At 36.3% G+C, this 23,068-nt stretch overlaps 1 long non-coding RNA gene across 1 annotated transcript in view; it reads right to left on the bottom strand.

The window, feature by feature from the left end:
- Nucleotides 1–23,068, bottom strand: part of LOC139695061 (uncharacterized) — a 624,365-nt gene that overhangs the window by 213,458 nt on the left and 387,839 nt on the right. The window lies entirely within an intron of this gene.

The raw sequence follows: 23,068 nt of genomic DNA, 5'->3' as shown, positions 1-23,068 counted from the left end.
TTCAGAGTTTAAAAATCATTCGCCTTGACTGGGATTCGAACCCAATATCCGGTCGAGTGCTTTAGGGATATTGAGGGATCTGGGTTCGAATCCCAGTCAAGGCGAATGACTTTTACACTCTGAAATTGTTGCATTGAAATGCACATTAGCGTATGTGTCCGTTAAAAGTTACTAGTGCGGCATCTCCCGCAGTTTCATAAGTGGCTAAAGCACTCGACCGGATATTGAGGGATTTGGGTTCGAATCCCAGTCAAGGCGAATGATTTTTACACTCTGAAATTGTTGCATTGATCTGTATCCACCTTTCCTGCCTCCTTTGGATTTATCCCAATAATTACCACCTAGAACTTCCTCGTTTGTTTCTATTTCTGTCAATTTCACCCTTCCAGAGCCACATTTTAAAATCTTCAATCTAAGATTCAATAGACGCCATTTCCGCCAAGTCACGCATCAAGTTACGCGTTAATACAGTTTTCCACTAATTTATTCATTCCAAATTCTAACCAAGTTGGCCGTGCCTAAATGTTTAAGAATTAATAATGCGTAATAGCAGACACACCGAATAAACCGAAGAAGGCTAATAGTGTTCATCATTTTCCTCTCTTAACAAAGTTATTTAAATTGAGAAATATCGCTTTTAGAAAAGTGATAGTTCATTGTCGGTACTGCTGCATTCTGTTATAATGACATAGGATACAACATTGCCTCTTGAAGTATTTTAGAAAAGGAATTTCCACGATTTTAATCAAGAAAGGAAATTTGCTTCCGTTTCCGATGGCCCAATTACATGAATTAAAGGATTTCGATCTCCAGCAGCCATTCATTAATTACCGTTCTTTTTTCCTCCGTTAGCCTGTTCTCTGAGGGAAATATCACCCTATTTGAGAAGTCATACGAACCCCTGATTTGATTCTACGTAACAGAAGAAAGAGGAAGTGATTTGATCTGGAATTTAGCAGGGGGAATTTCTAGTCATTTCCATTTTTTTACGGGGATTTCCAATTCCAAGTGAGCAGCGGAATTTAGCTTTTTATTACTTGCTTCAGTTATGTAGTCATTTCATCGCCATATGTGTTTTCGCAGCTTGTATCTGTAACTTGGATAAATCTTATCATTTTTGAACTTCTAAGGCCTCGTGCCAAATATTCAGTGCCCTCTATTTTCCGTGTTGTTTCTAAACATGGGAGAGCGATAGAACAATTTGAATAATACTTGAATGAAAATTGAAATCGCTTTACTGATTATTTCCAAAACTAAAAAGATGCAATCGTAGAAGTTGATAATATAGAGCATTCATGAAAAATATGAATTATAACCGTGTTGTTTCATAAGAAATTATTTGTCAGTAGAAGTAGGTTTCATCCCAGATTATGAAGCAATATCTGTCCAAAAACATTGATAGCGGAAACAGGGACACAAATCGAGTTTTGCCTCGTTTGATAATTTCCTAAGGTTTCATATGCATCGGAAGACTGACTTATAAAGGAGTATTAGCCTTTTATGTTTAAAAAAGTATTAAGTCCAAATTATAATTGCAGGAATGTCCCTTTTATAAGAATATACGCACATTATGCGAGACATGGATATTATGCTAGTTAGGAATATAATGCAAAATATCTCAGTTAATAATTATTTAAAAGTTAACATCCTCCTGACTCATGGTTCGACCTGGTAACACGAAAAATTTGGCGTAGGAAATGGATGTAAAAGGAAAATTACAAAAATGACTCCCCAAAGTTTCGTAGTCTTATGTAAACATTCTCTTCATTCAAAAATTTATTGAAATGCTGTTTTTTCTGAATATATACGATTATTCTACCTAAAATTTAACTTGAAATATTCTATCGAAGCAGCTCCGACGCACAAACATACACTCGTATTCCAATACAAATTTGGGAAATTGTGTGATTTCCGAAGTGGTCATTAATAGTAATGGTTTTACGATTTGAAATCCATAAGTCATAACGCTGAAAAGTTCGTGCCATTTTCCTTTCATTCTGGCAGAGAATAGGTGTTCCTCACGTTTATGAAATAAGACCAATTTCTTACAAGAGTTTGTAGTAACTTTCAAGCCTTATTGCTTTTAATAGGCATTAACAATGCCAATTTTAGTTTCTATTGATCGTAAAATACCAGAAATATTACGGATTACATCATATCTCTTATCAAATGCCAATCAAAGTTTGGTACATATTTGCAGAATTATATTGAAAAGCATATTTGTAGCGTCTTTTCGTAGAACTGAATGTAGTGAATATTCGATCCCATTTGCTCAATTTGCTAATTAGTTTCTCGGTATAGGATATCTTTGCTCAAATGAATAAATATCAGGTTCAATTTGAAGGTATTATATTCAACTCAGAGGAAATTTGTTTTTTGGTCTGTCGTTTCTAGATGAAGGTTTTGGAAAGGTTTCGTATCACCCTTATGCTATGATTGTGGAACACTTAAAACTCTCAAACTAAGCCATTAAAGTTGATACTAAAACGCAAGCCCTTGAAGGCCAAACTTGTAGAAATGTCTCCGGAATTTTATTATCCTTTTGTAGTCTCATCTCAACCGGTAGCAATTACAATAATTATCAATTAGAAGATGATTTTATGCACTGCATTAGACATTCGGCTCGAGTATTACTTCATTCATAGATCATTTATTTTCATCATTATTGATATTCTACAGGGTGAGGTAAATTTTGGATGAATACCGACTATGCAACTGTACAGCGATAAATTTACTTTCCTCTACCGAATCGCAGTATTCTTAAACAATCCATTCATCGCCAATCGAAATGCTTTATACGTGGATATTTTTACTTAGCTACCAGGAAATAGTCCGCTCTTGGTCTTATTCAGATCTTATCTTTCATTTTTCCTTTCAGTATTGCCTTTGGAAGGCTTTTTTGACTTATAGAGTCAAATATGTTCCTCTCATCATCATCATAGCATTTTCAAAACCCTTCTTTCTTTCGTTCCCTAAAAGTTTTAGCAGTTAGTTGGTGATTCACCGGCTCCATTTTCTATAATCCATAGTGGTATTCTACATTAATTCCTTTTCTCTGAGTACATTCCTCAAGATTCTGTTGCCTGTCCTGTCTATGTCTAATTAAAATAGGATTGTATGCACCAGATGTAGGTTGGGATACATTTTTTCCACAATTTCTTCAATTATACTGTCAGTTATTGTTAAATCATCAATAAATGAAAGTTTATTCTATTAGATTGACTTTTCATTTTGGATTGGGCTATTATGCTCAAGATGTGTCTCCAAATATTTTCTTTGCACGTGTTTCTACTCCATAAAAAATTATTTATTTTATTGTTTCTTGCCGTAGTGTTATTATAATCTTTTCTTTTTGCGCACTTTCTCATGCCAATATTTCGCGGTCTAATAATATTCTGAGAATGATCCGGCGTAAAAAAATGTCCCTTGCATCTAGGGTTGTTAAAAAAGAGGTATTTTAAAGTAAACCATATATTTTCACGGACGAATTTTTCTAATCTTTCTTAACCATATAAAATGTAATGAAAAATTTCTCGTGTTGCAAATGAATGTTTAGTTGTCTGGTGAAATAACACGCGTTATTTAGGTAATTATACGAGTCCATACGACAGTGTGCAACAAAGACTGAAATACGGTTAAAAAGCTGTTGGTTGGTTCACCTAAAACTGGCGAATGAATCCCAAAGGTAGCATTGGTTCTTGCAACCTTGACTAAATAAATTAACTTGGATTTTAAATTAGCTTTTTCTCATTATATTGCTGTGTTTTGGAGGTGACACTAACATTTGGGTAAAAGTAGGTGACTCCAAAATGTTTGTTGCATGTTAATTTCATCTTAATAGAATGGATTAATAACTTTTTTTCACTAATCCAAAATTTTCCATGTTGTGTGAATGACAGAATGAGGTAAGGACGGTTTATATTTGACTTAAATTTAGGGAGGTTCGTTTGGAGATAATTTTGTTTCTTGATATTTTTCTTAAAGAATTTAGTATTTTACCAATTTGATTAATAGAATTCTTCCTTTAATTCCTTCTTATTAAAGAGCCAATGTAGAATTTAAAAAAAAGTAATTCAAAACAGCTGTAACGAGTCTGAACCCCATTTCTTTATTCTCCCAATCTTTTATCTAAATATCCCAATTCTGTTAAACACATTTGTCCATTGCCACTCGAAATTGACATTCAACGATTAGCGTTGCTTGTAGCTATTTCTGAAACTCAATGTCACCATTAAGCGGCTTATCATCCTTTGTAATAACCCAGTTACATTTCCAATCATTAACTATAAATATTTTAGTGGCGAAATCTACAAAGACTGATCATTATTCCATTATTCTGTCACAACAAGGAGGAACAATCTCTTCAAAGAGGCAATATATTTTTTTACAGTTTTGCCATTCCAGGTCCCCTCCATTTACTAGTCACAAATTGTTTTCTTTTTCTCATCAACAGACAAAAAATTATAAAAATTTGGTGATTGTCTCCGGAGTTACTTCCCGAAAAAGTCTTCTATCCTCTCACTCAATTGAACCCGCAAAATAAAGGAGGGATGAGCTCGAGGAAATGTAGGTCAGCCACAATATTGACGCTAGATATCTTCCAAGAAGTAAGTGAGTTATGGAGGTGAGGGAAGGGTTTTTGAATTTACGAAACAACTCGGCATTCGTCCTCAGACTCGTGAGTATGCAAATGAAGTAATGAGTCTCGGAAGTGGGTTACCGGTGTTGGGGTTGGGGAGGAGGGGGTGAAGGGGCTGGTAAAGGGGTCACAGCAAGTAAGAAGAGCCTGGGGGGAGGGACTGGATATATTACACTAGAATTGGGTTGACCTGGAATGGAAGGCTTGAAGGAGAGTGTGTTTGAGGACCCCCCTTTTTGGAGGAGAATGCAGGGGGAATGGGCCGCGCAGGAAATGGGAAGAGTCGAGAGGTAATCAGGCTTAACCGTCTAAACGTTTACAATTTTAAAGTTAGATGGGGAGGCTAGAGTTCTTTACCGGGTGAGGCAGAAAAGTGAATAGTCTCTCGCTGATTCACTGTCTTAAAATTTTCACTTCAATCATGTAGAGTTGTCCTTCATTTGATATCGTGTGTAGGGTGATGGCATTCTTTTACGGAGACTTTTCGCCTGGCATAAATTTTGCGACAGAAATAATGCAGCGTCGAAGAAATAACACGATATTTTAGGCGTGAAAAATTTGTGCAATGAAGAGTTGAGATGGATATGAGTTTGATGAGATATTTAGCGTAGCTGATCAAAATCGAAAGCTCTACACTTTTTCATTCAACTAATTAAATCGTAGTTTCCTGAAAAACGTACTTTGGAGCGTTGCATCATCAATATTCTTCTTCAGGTACGAGGAAGATATATACTTCTAGTACTAGAGGAAGTGTATTATTAATGCCCAGCTTGTACATTAGCTGTACTTAATGCATACCACGCTGAGACTCGATAGGTTTTTTATTAAACAGTAGGGGCATATTCTTCACATAAGTATGAAGAAAAGGACATGCTTGTAACCCCTACATCGTCGATCCTGGCAGTTCCAAGAGCGTATTTGTACGTTCAAACCCCTAGTGGCAGCATTCGTTAGAGAGGAGAAAATGAGGAATCTCAAGTTTTAAACTTTTAAGATAATTTCCTCTGAATTTAATTGGTGATGGTTGGAGATCGCCTATTAAAGAGCCCTAAGGTGGGTAGAAAAATTCCATCTAGAGAGAGACCAACTCCTTTCCCTGCGCCCCTTGAATTTTCACGGAAAGACATAGGGATCAAAATTCTCGCAGCGTTTATAAAGCATATAGCGCCTTGAGGAATTACTATGATTTAAACCTGGAACCCTCAGGTCCATAGTTTTATACCTAGTTGACTGGGATATCCATCGTAACATGAGATATAATTTGAACATGTTGAAGTTAAAAATGATTTAATCCAGCAACGGAGAAAATTTGAATGCAGTTTTTGAGACGTGAAGATTAGATGTTCTAGGTTCATTGGGAAGTTGTTACTAGGTGTAATTGTCATTTTTGATAAACGCACCTGATGTGAAATAATTTGTAGATTTTCATATGAAATGGAAAATTGCTGGGTTTTATGTGTTTATGATCGGAAAACTTCCAGCCGGGTTTATCTGAAACAGTTAATTAAATATTTAATATGTTGTTTTACAATAAAATTGCGGTGTCTTTATTTAAATTACACGAATGGATATTTTCCCTAGTGCCTTTCGAAATATCTTAGCAATTACTTGTTAATGGCAAAGCGTTTCCAGTAGGAAATTGCGTTGCTTACTAACTTGTGCATTGCACAATACTCGGGAATTATCGCGAAAGTGTTCTTTTTACGGAGGCGAGAGATTGTTGGAGGTGGGGCTATGAGAAGCTACGGGTGCATTGCCAAGTTAAGGGCGTTACATTTAAACAAGTGAGTGGCAAACAGAAGCAGCCGAGACTCTACTTCTCTCTTTGGGTCCCATTAGTTGATTGCCTCTCGGAATCTTACGCCGCAGTTGTTTTTTAATGAATCATATCTTCCACTTGACTCTATTCCCTGCCTTTACACTGAAGCGTTGCATATGAATTTGAATGTGAACAACGCGGAAAAAGAAATTTGTTGACTAATTTAACGAAAAGAAACAATTTTGACAACTCAGCCGTATTCTCTGTAGGAAATTTCATTATTTAAATTGAAAAGATTTAATACTGGCCCTCATCAATAAACGATTTTGCTCCTTGCTTTGCCGGTGTATTATTAAAATGTTGTTTGTTGTTATTCATATATATATATATATATATATATATATATATATATATATATATATATATATATATATATATATATATATCTGTATAGTCCATCATGTTAATCTTGGGAATGATAATTGAGGTGGTTTCCCGTTGCCTTCCTCAATAGTGTTTTTAACGTGAGACCATCACTTACTGGACGCCCCAATGGGGTCAGACGCCATTGCAGCCGCCTCACTGAGGAACAGACGCTGCGTGGACTACCTTTCGTCCGGCTCCTAACCTTCGACCTATCTGGCATGGGTGACCCTACCAGGAGCAATAATTATTACTTCCACCAGCACAGCTCTAGGGGTCATCGGAGCGCACAAGTCCTTCCACCACGCCAAGGTTGTAGTCCGGGGAGGGATATATATATATATATATATATATATATATATATATATATAATTATATATATATATATATATATATATATATATATATATATATATATATTATAATTTTGAATGATATGTCAATAGAATGAACTCTTTCAGGGAAGGTTATCTAATGATAGAATCATTATTGTCTCTCTGAAATCTTACCCTAAATAAATCACCATCACCATTTGATAATTATATCATTAATTTTCGCGAACTAACATCCAGAAATTTATTGATTTGAAATAAAAAATATCCGTGAAAAATTGCCTGGCTGTATAAGCCTATGCTTCAGAAATATTTGAAACATTTTCCAACCTAACAAAATTAATATGCTTAATTAATTAATTATTCAATAACTTTTCTCGAACGCATATTTTAATCTTGTGGAAACGTTTTCTTGTTTTTATCTGCATTGACTGAAGTATCAAATGGTTATTCTATGTACGTAGTTTATTTTATTATTTAAAGGATATTTTTAAAAGATTAACGTTTTATTATTTCTTTTTAGATATCTTAAGAAATTCATCATATCATTCATGTGAAGTGACGATTAAAGGAAAATGATAATTTTTTTCTACCTTGGCGTTGAGATGTCAGCATAGGTTTTCTTTTTCTTTCATCACCTCAGGGTTGCTAAATGACATAGGGAAAGAGTTGTTTATCAACAAGTGCCTGCATGGAAGAATTGTATTGCCTGGAGGATTCTCTTAACGCGTAACGTAATCCAAATATCAATTCTGGAAAAATTCTCTTTGAATGGAATTTATCTGAGCAGTAAACAAAGTTACAGAAATTAAAAAAAAAAATTGGGCGCTCTTATATTTCATTCCTGATGGAGTTGCGCATTACAAAGAAACAGCAGCATTATTCCTCATATGAGGGCTCTTGAGAATCTTCTTTAATTAAGGAATGAGGAATCAAGGGATGGATACGTAACGCAAGTGGGATCTTCTAAGCGAAAGGGAAAAAAAAAGAATGTTTCATTCAGTCGTGGCGAAACGTGAGAAACAAATTGCGAAATAATTGAATGGCTTGCCTAATTCCCAGGACAACCCATCGGAGGTTGTTGAGATAATGCCTGCCTCAGGTCTCCCGAGTGAACAAAAACTTGGTATTGTAGAAATTTATATCCCCTCACCCTTCCCTCTCATTCAGCATTTGCTGGAGGTTTTTGAAGCGGCGGGTGAGCGGATTGCCCTCGCGGGAAGAAGAAACGTCATTTCGGGACTGGAAGTAAAAGCTACGGATGTGATGGGGGTCTAGGTAAAGATATAAACGATCGTAGGGGAATTCTGAGGCAGTCACACTCGCGTAGAAGCAGAGAGCTCTGGCGGCTAATGTTTGTTGGGTTAGTTGCACGTACGCTCATTAGGAAGCAATTGTTACCTAACAAGGCAGTACTATGCTTAATCATTATATTGAAGAGAAAACTGCAATTTAACAGCTAAATGTCCTGCAGATGCGTGACCAAGGCTCAACGGAAATGAAATTAATTTGATTTTTATACTGCGGATGAGGCATGACATTAAGAAAAGGTAGACGGAAATGTTGAACGATTTTGAAAAACAATACGGTTTGATGAATAGAATAAATGATGAGAATCGAACTGTTATACAGGCTGTCAGTGTACTTTTAATAAGTAGCAACGCCTTATAAGTTATTGGGATTGACGAAATAGCAGTGAAAATCAAATGTTAGGGACAGCGAGGGCGCATTAGCTCGTTGAGTAAATTTCCACTACGCCTTTCACCTTTCAACTACGTCACCATGATGATACGATTTGAGAGAACAAGATAAGACAGTATAGACATTTGATATGAATATATGATCTCATCCGCAATTGGTATAATGACGCAAAAAGCAAACGTTTTCCTCATTTAAAAAAAGTTTAAGCTTTTATATGCTTCGCTAAATTTAACGAAGAAATTTACCTCTGGTTTTGAGAACAGAAAATTCACTTACGCACTGACGTATTTGTCTTTATGAATGGAAGTGAAAACTTAAAATTGGTGCATGACTCTCCCTCAATGTTGTATTCATTAGCACTGCAAATTTTCTCCAGTTAAAGTTTAGTTAGAAAGGTATAAATGAACTTGGTTCTGTTAACTTTCATGAAGAATGTAATTTCTTAACTGCTTGAAATCCTTCAGAAATCTATGTGAAGCTTCAGAAAGGGTATAAATTGATATTTTGTTTCAGAGATTAGAATATGTTGGTATAAGTAGTATCTATTTCCAGAGTAATGTTGAAGTTAGATATGAATTATAAATAAATCAAACTTGGGCATAATTCAAAATATTTTATAAAACAACCTGCGACCTCGATGTTTTCATATCATCAAGACATTGCAAACGAGTAATGCTATGCGGCGTTTAAAAATAAATTTCTGTAATATACATGTATATCATTTTCGTTTTACCTCCCTGTCATGCATGCAGATTAAAAAATGAAGATGTTTTTTCATATATTTCCTCTGTTGTATCACACACACATTTCATCTACATAAACATAATACCCGGCAAGCCGCCGCAAGGGTGTGTGGCGGGGGGTGCTAGGCCTACACCCATAAAGGAACAATACCGCATTCAAAATCAACCCGTACATGCAAAACTATACCCACAGTGACGCATACACTCTTGCAAAAATCCCTTTATCCGACACGCATAAAAACACATACATCATAAACCAACAAACAATCGCACCTAAGGTTGCAGCATGAAATCCATCCAACAACGCGCAAGCCAGAATACGAAAAGTTCGACGGCGAAATTCCACTAATTCCACATTAACATGCAACATAAAACGCTCTTCTCCCCAAGGACACATGTAGAGAATATGACCCAACGCTGCAGGTAGGGGGAGGGTCCCACAACGGACAGGGACGAGGGTTGGAAGGGGAGCCTTTTCGTAACACAACTGAAAGGTCTGCGTGATTCGTTTTTAATATTTATTGGAACGTCAATGTCTATAACTAGCACGTTTGATCAAAATGCAAGTATATGTGATTGTGCGCGTTGATGGAATCCATCCAACAACGCGCAAGCCAGAATATGAAAAGAAAGAAAGCGAAACTTCACCACCACATGAATTTTTAACATTAAATATTTTAACATTTAGGACCAAAGTTAATCGGATGTTATTTTTACACAGTATTATAACTAATAAGAGCTGCGATTTTAGTAAGTTACCCTTTTTTTACCTAACTTTTCTCAGGTTTGCAATGTTTCTTCTTTCTTTAGAAATTAGTTCTAAGAAAGAGGAAATTTTCATCCGTTCTTAGAGATGGTTAAAAGGGCATATTAATGACAAAATGGTAACACTTTTCCATTAGTTAAAAATTTATTATCGAACAGCTTTCCAGGTACTACATCTTCGGGTTCGAATGTGGAACCACCAAAGTGGGATCACCTGGTGAATTGAAACCTGGTCGGTAAATTTTTCACCTGTGGAGAAGTGCTACTGCTTGGCCATTAACATGTTACAATTACATCATATCACGACTAAAATTAAAGCATTTCGTTTGTTACAAGAAAAATGTTTCTTTGGGAAAGTTCGAAAGTACCAATAACAAAATGGTGCATATGGTTCATAAGAAACATTTTGCTATAGGTACTAATAAGTTGAAGGGCATCTATCAGAAAATTGTAGTAAATATCTCCCAAGGTTGCTAAAACATTCTTTCCTTGAATGAGATACAAACCCACGATCTTCTTATTGAAATAGTATATTTTTACATCAATATAAAGGCAGTAGAAAGGGTGAACAACGCATTGTGAGACTATAGGTTTGCTAAACGACTGCTTCAAATCTTATGCCAGTTCTCTTTTCGCACTGTATTTTAAATGTACCCTTGGCGTGTTTTTCACATAGTATGGAACAGGTATTACCCACCTGATTGCAATTAGATAGACCTAACTCACTAGAGGGTCGTGCGATTTGCTACTGGCAGGAGAAAATTGTTGTAATTAGGTTCTCATCAGCTTACCAGAAACAGTATTTTTTTACTAGAAAGTTAAAGACCCCGAGCCTGGGTCCTTCAACCTTCTGGAAAACTAAAAGAGGTATGAGGAAAGGAACTTGCCTTTATACTTTAAATGGGTACTCTATACATCGCAGGGCTTACTAAAGAGTGATATTAACCATCACCAACGAAACCACACTTGGTCGAAAATTGTCATTTGTGGCCCTGAAAAATTGTGAAGATAGGCTATCACGAAAAAAGTTTGATTCCCTTCTTATTGATTTTAATACACTCCCCATGTATTCAGTAATAATATCTACTGCAAGGATTTCTATTGTAGTACACTTAATTTTTAGAAAAAAAAATATCCTTGACCTTTTGCATTCTCTGTAGGTTTAAACTTTTCTTCGAAACCTAAAGCTCAGTTGATGAAGAAAATAATAGCTTGCACTATTCACTTGAATCTAGTTTTTACTAAGTAATTAAACACAGATTACTTCAGATGTGCTACTACAATACTACGGCCCACATAATTTTCCTCTCAGACCTCTATGGAGAGTAGCTATTTTGTCTAGTATTCCGACCCTCTTCTCTGCCTCGGCTTATGACATCCTATTACACGAAAGGAAGCTCGAAAAAAAGTAGTCGAATTTTTCCAGGCTCACAGCTTTAAAAAAAATGTTGCCACTGACTCATTAAAAAGCTTCGGCAAATTTGCGTTTTTTCCTTAATTTACCAACGAGGACTTGACAGATTTACATGCTTATTATATTATCTCCCTTTTTTACTCTTTCTCACTCCACTAGTTGCCCCCGTGCCACTCGCTCCGTGTTTGTGTCCCTCTCCCGGTTCTTCAGTCTTTCCCTCGCTTCACTCCAACTCGGACTGTTCGAGAAAGATAACCTTACTAGAGGGACCTCCGTGGAAAGGAGGAAGTGGAGATCGCCTCTGTTAATGACCTTCCTGGGAACTCTCCCTTGCCACACTCTCCGGGCACCCTCCTGGCCTTTCATGCGTTTCCATATAGGTATAAAGCTATACATATATATCCACTTCTGTTCCACCCTCTTCCCTCACCCCCGCCTCTAACTCCCCACCTACTGCTCTCCCAGTCCGCGTCCCACGTCATGCATTTTGCTTCCATTCTCTAAATTGGGTCAGAAAAGTGAAAGGGAGTGAGGTGGGAGTGTAGTGAGGGGTGAGGTAATATGGGGAGGGTCTGAGAGGGGTCTGCTAACGCGGCTTCCGCAATTTAATCGGTATAAATCATGAACCCAACTCCAGTGCCCAGCGGGAGACGTGTGTCGGTTTGGCGGGGAACCCTGCTGAGAAATACTGAGCATTTATATACTCGCTAACGGAGAAATATTAAATGAGAGATTTGCTTTTCAGCTTTGTATCCGTCGCCATATTGCATTTCTTCATTTTATCTTTGACTTGTCTCACTTACTAAGTCGCACCACGGGAATTACAAGGACACGCCATGCATATGCATGTTAATCGCGTCACTGCCGTCCGTGGTATTTATGTAAAGGAAGTCAAATACAACAAGTTGCGTTCAATTATTATGAGTAAACTACTGATAAAGGTAGGCTTTTATGAATCAAACACTCACTTTTAACCACTTTTTAAGGTCCGCTTTACACAGAAATAAAAATATTCTTCAAACCTGCATAACTCTAAACAGGTCTAATACATTATACCTCCCTTACTTCCGTCAATCAAGTCTATTTTGTCCTGTCTTTGCCTCATCTAAAAACATTTTACTCTCCACCGCAGTATTTAGCAGTCCATATCCACTTAACATACTCCATATAATTTTTCCTGCCATATTTCAATTTTTCCCAACAACCCGCCTCCCGCCCTCCCCCTCCATCATGGCTTGAACATGTTTGTTAAGTCTATTGACAGAGGTTTAGAATTTCCTGGTTTTATAATTCATTAAGGGAAAAAAATACATTATGGGAAACAATAGTGATTTATTTCAAGAAAAAAACGATAGGTTTTCATATCCTGGCGCTCATATGTACGAGTTATATTTGAAAAGTAAGAGCTGTTTCTTATATTTAAAAAAGGCGGGTCAGAATAAAGTTGCGCGCATGCAGCGCCATCTATTAATTGTTTCCAAAGCCACTGCAGTTATTGTTTTGATTCAGTAGTCGTTTGCGATAATAATGTCCGTGGATATCTTTGCTCCCACTAGTTGCCAAGTGAGTGCTGTGATTCGATTTTTGTGTGCTTAAGGATTATCAGCTGCCAAAATTCATTGGGAGTTTTTTCTAGCCTATGGACATGAAGTAATGGGTGAAGGAAAGGCTAGGTTAGACTATGGTTTCTAGATTTCAAATCTTGCCTTGTCAAAATGGCGTCTCCGCATGTGCGAAGTGTAGCAGGTCCTGAAGCGCCTCATCATCTATGCTATTAAAGTTGAAAACAATTATTACTAAACCAGTAAACTTAACTAAACGCCCAGGATTACACTTCACTGGAACCCCCGCCACACGCCCTTAGGGCGGCTTGCGGAGTATTATGTAGATCTAGGTGAACCATAAACACTTCTAGTAAACGCTTAAAAAGGCATCGATGTAAAATTTAATCAATCGTACTCTTCTAATTAAATAACTTTATGATAAGAACCAATTAACCCTGATAAGCGAACCTTCCCAAGCCTGAAAAATAGACTCCTCCCCATTAGAAGCTCCTTAAAGATACAATGACTTCTTCTTATCAGTTAAATTATTACGAATACCATCAAATTAAAGAACTAAAATCATAACCCATCCGAAATATCTCAATATCACCATTTTAAACTTTCAATAACTGCGTGCTTATACTTATATTCATCCTACTAACTTTCCAAGAACTTCCTCATATATACTCAAGAGATGCTGATTACAACGTTAAAAGGTTTTGGGCTTGATAGAGTTAACAGAGATAATATACCGGATCAGAATCAGCCTGAACGTAAAAAAATAAGAGCATACTGAAAATGGGGAAAAGATTATGGATAAAATTATGTTAAGAAAATTAATGCATACGATTGAAGACTACGGTGCAGCATTGGCCAGCGATGGAACCGTCATAATTTTAATAAGTGTAAGAGGAAAATGTAACTCAAAAATTTTCGGAGATTGAAATGTCATAATCGGAAAAGACCTAGTTGAAAAAGCAATTTAAGATTCGGATTGAGGAAACGAAGGGAAATTGTAGATAGGCTAATAGAATTCTGCTCGTAACATAAATTGGTTTCTCAAACAACCTGTTTGAAAGTTAATGCCGAAGGAGATATACGAGGAGATGCCGGAAAAAGACAGTGCTTGCTTGAAATATTCCTCTGAAGCTGTTTCAGAAACGCAGTCGAAGATTACGGAAGATATCCAATTGCAATATCAAATTATTTCCGACTAACGACCTGGATCTGTTTAAGGAGTTAAACATAGTAAAAGCACTATAGTTGAAAGAATGAAACTTGATTAGATCTATTGAAAAATATCGTTACACTGTAATTGGAAGTAGTTTTGGAAAATATCATGTTGATCATGGCGTCAGTAATAAAATCCTTTGTAGACCTCAAAATAGCGCCCTTGCACTTCGACACTACGTGTATAACGAGATTCCCACTCCAAGTACGCCTTCAGGAACTCACCTTCCGGAATTCCTTTCAGAGATTCCGTCACGGCCCTTTGGACGTCTTCTACGGGGCTGTATCGGTTTCCCTTGAGGTCCCGCTTGAGCCGAGGAAAGAGAAATAAGTCCGCCGGAAATTTTGGTCTTCTTGGACACAGTTCCAAATTTCTTGGGAAATTTGCACGCGATTCACTTTTTGCTCATCACTCAGGACTCTTGGTGCAAACTTGGTGCACACCCATCGCACGGCTAAATCCTCTGTAATTACATTCTGGACGCTACCGTACGAAATCCCTAACATATCAACAATCCGACGAATGTTTGTGCGTGGGTCGGAGTTGGTCGGGTGCGTGGGTCGGCGCCTTTACTTTGTCCACATTTTCCATCAATCTTTGAAGTTGACGAGCGACCGGCTGGTCGTCTTCTACGAGCTACCATCCCTCCCGGAACACGTTACGCCACTCGAACACTGTTGATCGGCTCATGGCAGCATGCCCGTAGGCGTCCTTAATCATTTCGAGGGTCTCCATCGCGGTTTTCCCGAGTTTGACGCAGAATTTGATGGCGTAGCGCTGCTCGAGAATTTTCTTCATTGAGGTTCCCGAAAATCGACGTGGTTACTATCCGCTTACCCCCAGGCGACTGGAAAAAATATCGGTCTCTTTGGAAGGCTCCCCACCAACACACACAGGTGGTCTGACCCCCCTATTCCGCTCCGTTCACGCTACATAAATTCAGAACTATTACTTTTTGATCCTATCATATATAAACGTGTGTGTGTGTATTGGATCTCAGGGTAAATTGACTATCCTCGATAGCTCAAGTGGTTAAGAGCATCCGCCCGGCAAGTGGAAAGATCCGGTGTTCGAGTCCCGGTTGAGGAAATATTTTTACTCTTGTGATCCGTTCGATTCCACCTTCCCCACCTCTATTGTGTTCGTCCTTTATATGTGTTCCTATCCCTTTTCCTTATATCTGTTTCTGTATATATGAGTATTTATTCGCCGTTTGGCGGGATTTCGTGTTTGAATGTGTATTTGGCCAATGTGGCTCATCTCTTTCTTCTGGCTATGCGTGCCACGAAACGCACTGTTCCTTTCCTGTATGATGTTGTATGAATTCTAACCCACTGTCCTTTCCTTTCTATGTGTATTGTCTATTTCTCCTTTGGTGGGTGAAACTGCCCCCTGACGCCATCTCTTGGCTGAAAGAATCGGGGCGCTTGGCGACATATTAGACCCACGGATCTCAGGGTAAATTGACTATCCTCGATAGCTCAAGTGGTTAAGAGCATCCGCCCGGCAAGTGGAAAGATCCGGTGTTCGAGTCCCGGTTGAGGAAATATTTTTACTCTTGTGATCCGTTCGATTCCGCCTTCCCCACCTCTATTGTGTTCGTCCTTTATATGTGTTCCTATCCCTTTTCCTTATATCTGTTTCTGTATATATGAGTATTTATTCGCCGTTTGGCGGGATTTCGTGTTTGAATGTATATATATATATATATATATATATATATATATATATATATATATATATATATATATATATATATATATATATATATATATATATATATATTCCCTTTCCTACCGGCTGGACCACTGCATTGGAAATATAGGTCATTTGATGTTACATTTAGCAATTAGTTTCAATGAACAAAAAGGGAAGCGGATAGTTTTCAAAAGTATTTTATTTTATGGAATAACAATTCTAGCTATCTTTCCAACAAATCCCCGTGGTTTTGTACTTACGTGAATGTGAAAATAGAAATATAATGGTCCAATTGAAATACACGGTTTCTCAAAAACTAAATATTTTGTATCTCAGCGCATAAATTCATTATTTACCACTGAATAGGAAAGAAAATTTGTTAACCCAAAATGAAATCCAAAGGAATTTTAATACTATTTAATATTAATTCATATCCCTGTGCTAGATGGTATTGTTTTGAAAACATTGATGACCTTATGTGGGGTTCTACGTATAGGGTTAAAATTACATGTATTTTCTACATATAGTCTTTTATAATAGAATCGATATGCATGAAATTAGATATGTGCTAACCTTAATCGATTCAGGCCACATCTTTGGGGTTCAAAAACTATCCTTAGAGGATAATAGCGAGTTATTATAATATGAGTGCGGAGCTCTACGCTTTAAATTTTCAAGAGATGATTGAGACGAGTTACCGTGCTATACTTTGGTTTCCGGGAAACAATAATTTCATTATTATGCAAAGGATATACGGTATTCTGGGAAATATGTGTTTTTTCAATTTATCTGATGAAACCGAAGGGAAAAATATTATAATATTTTGGAGACCGGTGGACGGAGAAGAGCATTTCCCGAGTTTTATGTAATTAAAGTTATCGAGGGATATCTCTAGTGCTCTAGGAGGGATATTTCTAGCATCTAGTGCTCTAAAAATATAGTGTTTGAAAAAGTTTGACCCTGTATTTACCAATAGGGATGAATAGATATTTTGCTTAAAATATACACTATGGAAAATAATTATACTCCTCGCGGAGCTAAAAAGTTAATGTTTTGCGAGATATGCACAGAACTTCCCATTGAGATAGGAACATTTTGATGAATTCTACCCTCTAAAATATTTATCCTCCTATTTTCGCAATATCTGTGGGAATTATCTTATAAAGAATGCCGACTTCAATGATTTCAGGGAACTTGCATGGTCCTAATGCTCAAATCTCCTTCCTCTCGATAAGTTGTAACTAGCTTTATCATCCCACGCTCTTTCTCCATGTAGGCGTATTAAAATATCCACTGTTATATCTTGTGGTATGCGGAGCGAGTTTAAGTGGTGTTGCTGGTATTTAAGATGGAATGAGACTGGAATTCAAGAGGTGTTGTCATGGAATATTCCCGTCGATTATGACGCAAGCACAGTTAAACATTATAAGCTACCCAGTAAAGTATTCAGTTACCTTTTTTAAGCTGATTACAGAGAGAAAAATCGTCCATAATTTTGGTGCTTCTCTTTAAAATGATCGATCGTTTGTTTGTGTTTAAGTATCAAACATCCTGCTTCGTAGTTATCCTAGTCTCTTACTAACAATGGCTTATTGATGAAACATTTCCAAGGTATATACAATGATAAATTTGATTTAACTTTAGTTTTTATAGGCCAGCATAACCCCAAAAGTTTACCACTCCACTGCTTTTCCTGAATTTTCGTATCCTCTGATTTATCTTCCAAATTTTAAAATGATATTCTTAAAAATAGTCCCTCTATTCATGAGTACCCGAAGTTTAAAAAAATACCGTAGTAAATCTCATGGTATTTGAAGTCATTAAGTTTGATTACTTTATTCTTATTTGGGATGGTAATGAAAAGGACTCGGCAGCGAAATATATTGAGGAAATACTAAAAAATAAATATGTTCATAAAGTGTCCTTGTTACTATGTTCATCTCGCATGAATAGAGAAGTATATTATGCTTAGGTACTGTAATACATTTACCTTTATTTATCATTACTTATATTTTTGAAGGATTTTACCTACAAATTAATGAAGTCTTGATTTTGATGTTTCATGCTTGACTTTAAACCGCTGCCACCCTCCCTAGTGGTAGTTGGCAAGGTACCGTATATATTTAGAAATACCGTATTCTTAAACCCTACGTCTTAACTCTTAAATCTCTAACAAATCTTCCGGCTCTTTTCTAAAATTTTAATAGTTGCTAAATTTTAATATGATAAATCTCAGATGCTTGGGACACTATTAGTAGCTCCTATGGTAATAACCGTGAACTTCGAAGTGAATGATTAATATGTTGAACACCAATTTGATTGCAGTCATATTGGTGACCTACCCAGCAGAGTGAAGCACTTAATGTGCATGCTAATATTTGCAGTTGTAACTAAGTATGACGGACATCTTGTTAAGTGTCCGGAATCGAACTATATGATTTTCGGTAAACCTAATTACACATCTCTCCGTCTCAAAGCCATAAAAGTAAAAGTAAAGGCATTCGAATCAAAAGCGAGGATAATATTAAAGGCTGAGTAAACATTTTGTTTATTTGTTGGTGCATGTTTATGTAAGTATCTTGCGCATGTATTTGCATTTGTGTAAGTTTAAATGGGCATTACATAAATATATGCCCCGCTATGGGTGTGAATATTCTCTTTTATGGGTGGGTTATTCTCTTTTACGGGTGGTAACCTAACACCCCCCGCCACACTCCCTTGTGGCGGCTTGCGGGGTAATATGTAGATGTAGATAAAGTGACACGTATTTGCTAGTTTTTCATACGGTTTTTATTCCGTTTTAAAATTGGTTACCTATGTGGAGAACTCAACGACAGCTGCCCATTTAAGAAAGTTCAGACAATTGAGACGAATATAGAGATTTGGAGTCTATTGGAATATCATGTCTCGGCTTAGTGTCATTCTCATGCACAAGTTACAGACAACTAAACACCCAAATATGTAGATAGCTTACCTAGAAGCGAACATTCCTTTAAGGTGAAAAAACAGGTCATTCGCGTAATAAGTAGGACAGACGCTTACGGTTAATTTTGGTCTTCCATATGAGCTGAGTTTATTGTACTTTTAATTGACTCATGCGGCCATCAAGGGATTAAAGAATCCAGACAGTGAATCCTCTCGTTAGCGAACTCAACTGTACTTCAGTAGACTTATTTTATCCAAAAATACCAACTATAAAAAAAATAATTTTTTTCAATTTTCATATCTGATAAAAATATTAAAATACGTTTTTATGTATAATTTTTATAACTATGTATTTTTTCACAGTACCTTGGAAGTAAAGTATTTACCAAGTGTTTTCATTTAAGTTATTTCATATAATTGGTAATTTGTGATTATTGTTCTCTATTTGGTTTAAGCTACCTGTGAATTAAAACGAAGTGTCATGATGCCCCTATGAATATGCTGTACCTTATTTTAGCTATAATTTAACAGAATTATTAAAATAAATATTTTATTTTGGAGCCCTTAATTACACTCTCATAATTATTTGAAGCAAATGGAAGTTTATTAACTTCATACACATACCGGCCAGATTGTATTGGTACCTAATGATTATAGATAGGGTAAACACTAAAAGAAAATTACGAAATTATAAATTCCTGAGGTGTTCAGCATCATCATGCGTAAGTTTATCAATGGACCTGTTTTATGTGTATTGTAGACTCTAGATATGCAGAACGGCAGCTTGATTGAATTGTAAAAAACTTTTTTCCAGGCATATGTATTACATAAAAATATTTTTTTTCACCTAAAACATTAAGACTAATGTATTTCTTTTCTTGCAGAAATGTTTGCGGAAATTACGCAGGTGTTTTCTAGCACAAGAAATCTGACATCAGAGTGAGTATAATAATAATTAATTTCTTATAATCCCACCTTTACATTTGTCTTTTATGGTAACTTTGCTTCAGAAGTGTCTGCAACTGGTTATAATTTTTGCCAATGTGATACTCTTTTACAATTATTTCTAGCATAATGAAGGATTAAATAACTTGTAAATTGTTTCACGTTACATTAAATGCTGAGTTACCTAATTTACTTAAACTCACTCATAAATTTATTACTAGCCGCTTACTGTACTGCTAGCATAATGGGTGGGGTGTGCTGTAGCATTTTATTAAAAATACTAAAGAAGTGCAATTATTTCTATAGCATAAATGGACATATTTTATTGTGAATGCATATCATATTTATCTGAAAGCATAGGTCTTCCTTTAATACGTAATTAAATTATAGTTTTCCTTGGCCTTAATGAAAAATGCATAGCCGAAATGTAAGATTTTTCACAAATTACATTACCAAATGGGTTATACCAAGGCAATTGGAAAGATTCGTTTTATTATGAAAGTAGGACCCTAGCGTCTTAGTGCGATCTGGTATCTCACGAAGCGGACTGGTATAGCCCCCTTCACTAGCGGCGCTAGTTGCCTGAGACCCAATAAGACATCTGTGCTAGGCTGATCGGAAAGCTGTGCGTATGGTGGCAGTTATGTTAGCTCCTTTCGTCCTTGTTTTTAGTTTGTCGATAAAATGGGAACTGACGAAATCGCAGAGAAACGAATCAACGTCAAGTTTTTGGTGAAGTGCGGTAAAAGTTATCAAGAAATTCCTGAAATGTTGACAGCTGTTTACAGTGATCATGCTCTGAAGAAAACGTCCGTTTTCAAGTAAATTAAGCGTTTCAAAGATGGCCAACAAGACGCTACGGATGATTCAGGGCCGGTTCGACCTTAAATCACCTGTGTTCACGACTACAATGATCGCGAGCGGTCCCTTGCCCTTACCGATTGTCGAAAAACTCCCCGAATGATAGGTAATGAAATGAATTTAGGAAAATCAACAGTGCACACTATATTAACCGAACAAGACGGATGGATCCTTCACCATGACAATGCACCTGCTCATTCAGTATTGATAGTTCGCAATTTTCTTGCAAAAAATTCAATCACAATCCTTGATCATCCTCCTTATTCTCCAGATCACGCCCCCCTACGATTTTTACTATTCCCAAAATACAAAAATATGATGAGTGGACATGACTGAGATGATGTGGGCTCAATAAAGCAAGAAACGACGAGAAAACTAAAAAGCCTCACTGCCGAGGACTTCCAAGGATGCTTTAAAGAGTTGAAAAAAAGATAGAATAAGTGCATAGAAACGAGTGTAGAGTAATTTAAAGAGGACAAAATCGATGTAGACTTAATTTTGCAAACTAAAGGTTTATGGCCTCAGATCGCGTATTTATTGGGCAGAGCTCGAATATCTTACTCACTATGCATCAACAGTTCAATAAAATGTATATTATATTATATTTCAAAAGAACTGGTTACCGAAACAATGTTATCAATATTTCTGAAATACTCTCGACTTCTAAATGGTGTTAATTTTAGCATTATATTTGGAAATGGAAATTTGCCTGGTTTAATGCCAGTGGTGTTGGAGAGTTTTAAGAAAACCTTAGGTTTATATATAATTTGATGTCAAAAGTCAAAGTATTTGTGAACTAAGTTGTTTATTGTCTTTAAATGTTATTATAGCCAGACGAAGCTGATAATCTTTGGGTTAAAAAATATCGCAGGTATTTTATCATGCTACGGGTCAGGGTGATCATTACAGTTTTGATGCTCATTAGTGACAATGGGCTTGGGAATCTAATTAAAAAGCGGCATAATGTACGAGACTAAAGACGTTAAGCTAAAGCGAAAATTAGTTTATAACATCATTCTCCAAGAACAATTAGGTTTAATTCCTGCCCAGGTGACTGATCGCCATCGAAGTAATATTAAAAAATTTCGCGAGGGAAAATCGTAAATTGAGATTTTAAATTCCTCTCTCAAAAGGCCTTGAAAGAGTTTACAGCTTTAGAAAAAATTACGGAACGGCATGCACTTCCATTGCACAAGAAATTTGATTGGTTTTACTCATGTCTATGCATTTGACACATGTCATTTCTTCAAATATTATCAATAGTACTTTTTATGAACATTAGAAGATAATGTACTTATTTTCAATATTCAGCAACAGATAACATAACATGTAACCTTTCTAAAACAAATAAAACGCCATAAATAGAAGTGCACTTCTGCAACGGAAGCGTGGATTTATGAGTTTCTTATAAAATTGGGATGGGAATACTGGTTAAAATAATGAAGTTAAAGCATAAAGAGCATTGCATTGACTTCAGCTGTTTACAAATTTGAGTAGAGTAGGAAACGAGAGAAATTGAATCGGGTCCAATTTGAATCAACAAAATTGTTATTTCATCCCGAGTACTCGGTTATTTATTTATTTTATAAGAAATCACCGCAGAATACTGTTCGTTCAAATCCATTTCAGGGTAACAATAGCAAAGCTATCATCATTGTACTTTATGACAAAGACTGTATGCGTGTTCAATCAAAAACTGATGGAGCAAACTTATTTTTCCTTTTTGAATACGATATTATGAGGGATTTGAGAATAAAAAAATATGTTTATTAAAGCACACAGGAGATTCCGTTTTGAGCTGTAATTTATTATTTTATAGATTGAACCCAAAGGAAATAATAAAATAATCCTGCTTAAACATTGTTTTTATAATGATTTACAGGAAGTATTTCTGGCATTTTGCGTTGCCTGTTTCAATGGTGGTGATATTGAAGAGTTTTGAGAAAAGCTCAGGTACTGTTTTTTTGTTAAAATTAGAAATATAAACGACGGTAGTTATGTTATCAATCCATTATTTGGATACGACCAACCAACTTAAATAAAGTGAATTCACATAAAGAGTGCGTCCCGAAAGTAATGCAATTAAAT

Source organism: Hetaerina americana, unplaced genomic scaffold, assembly GCF_022747635.1.
Source record: "Hetaerina americana unplaced genomic scaffold, ioHetAmer1.1.p SCAF_6, whole genome shotgun sequence".
In the NCBI taxonomy this organism is placed as follows: Eukaryota; Metazoa; Arthropoda; class Insecta; order Odonata; family Calopterygidae; genus Hetaerina; species Hetaerina americana.
Note: the sequence above shows the minus strand (reverse complement) of the source record. Positions and strands in the feature narration are given on the sequence as shown.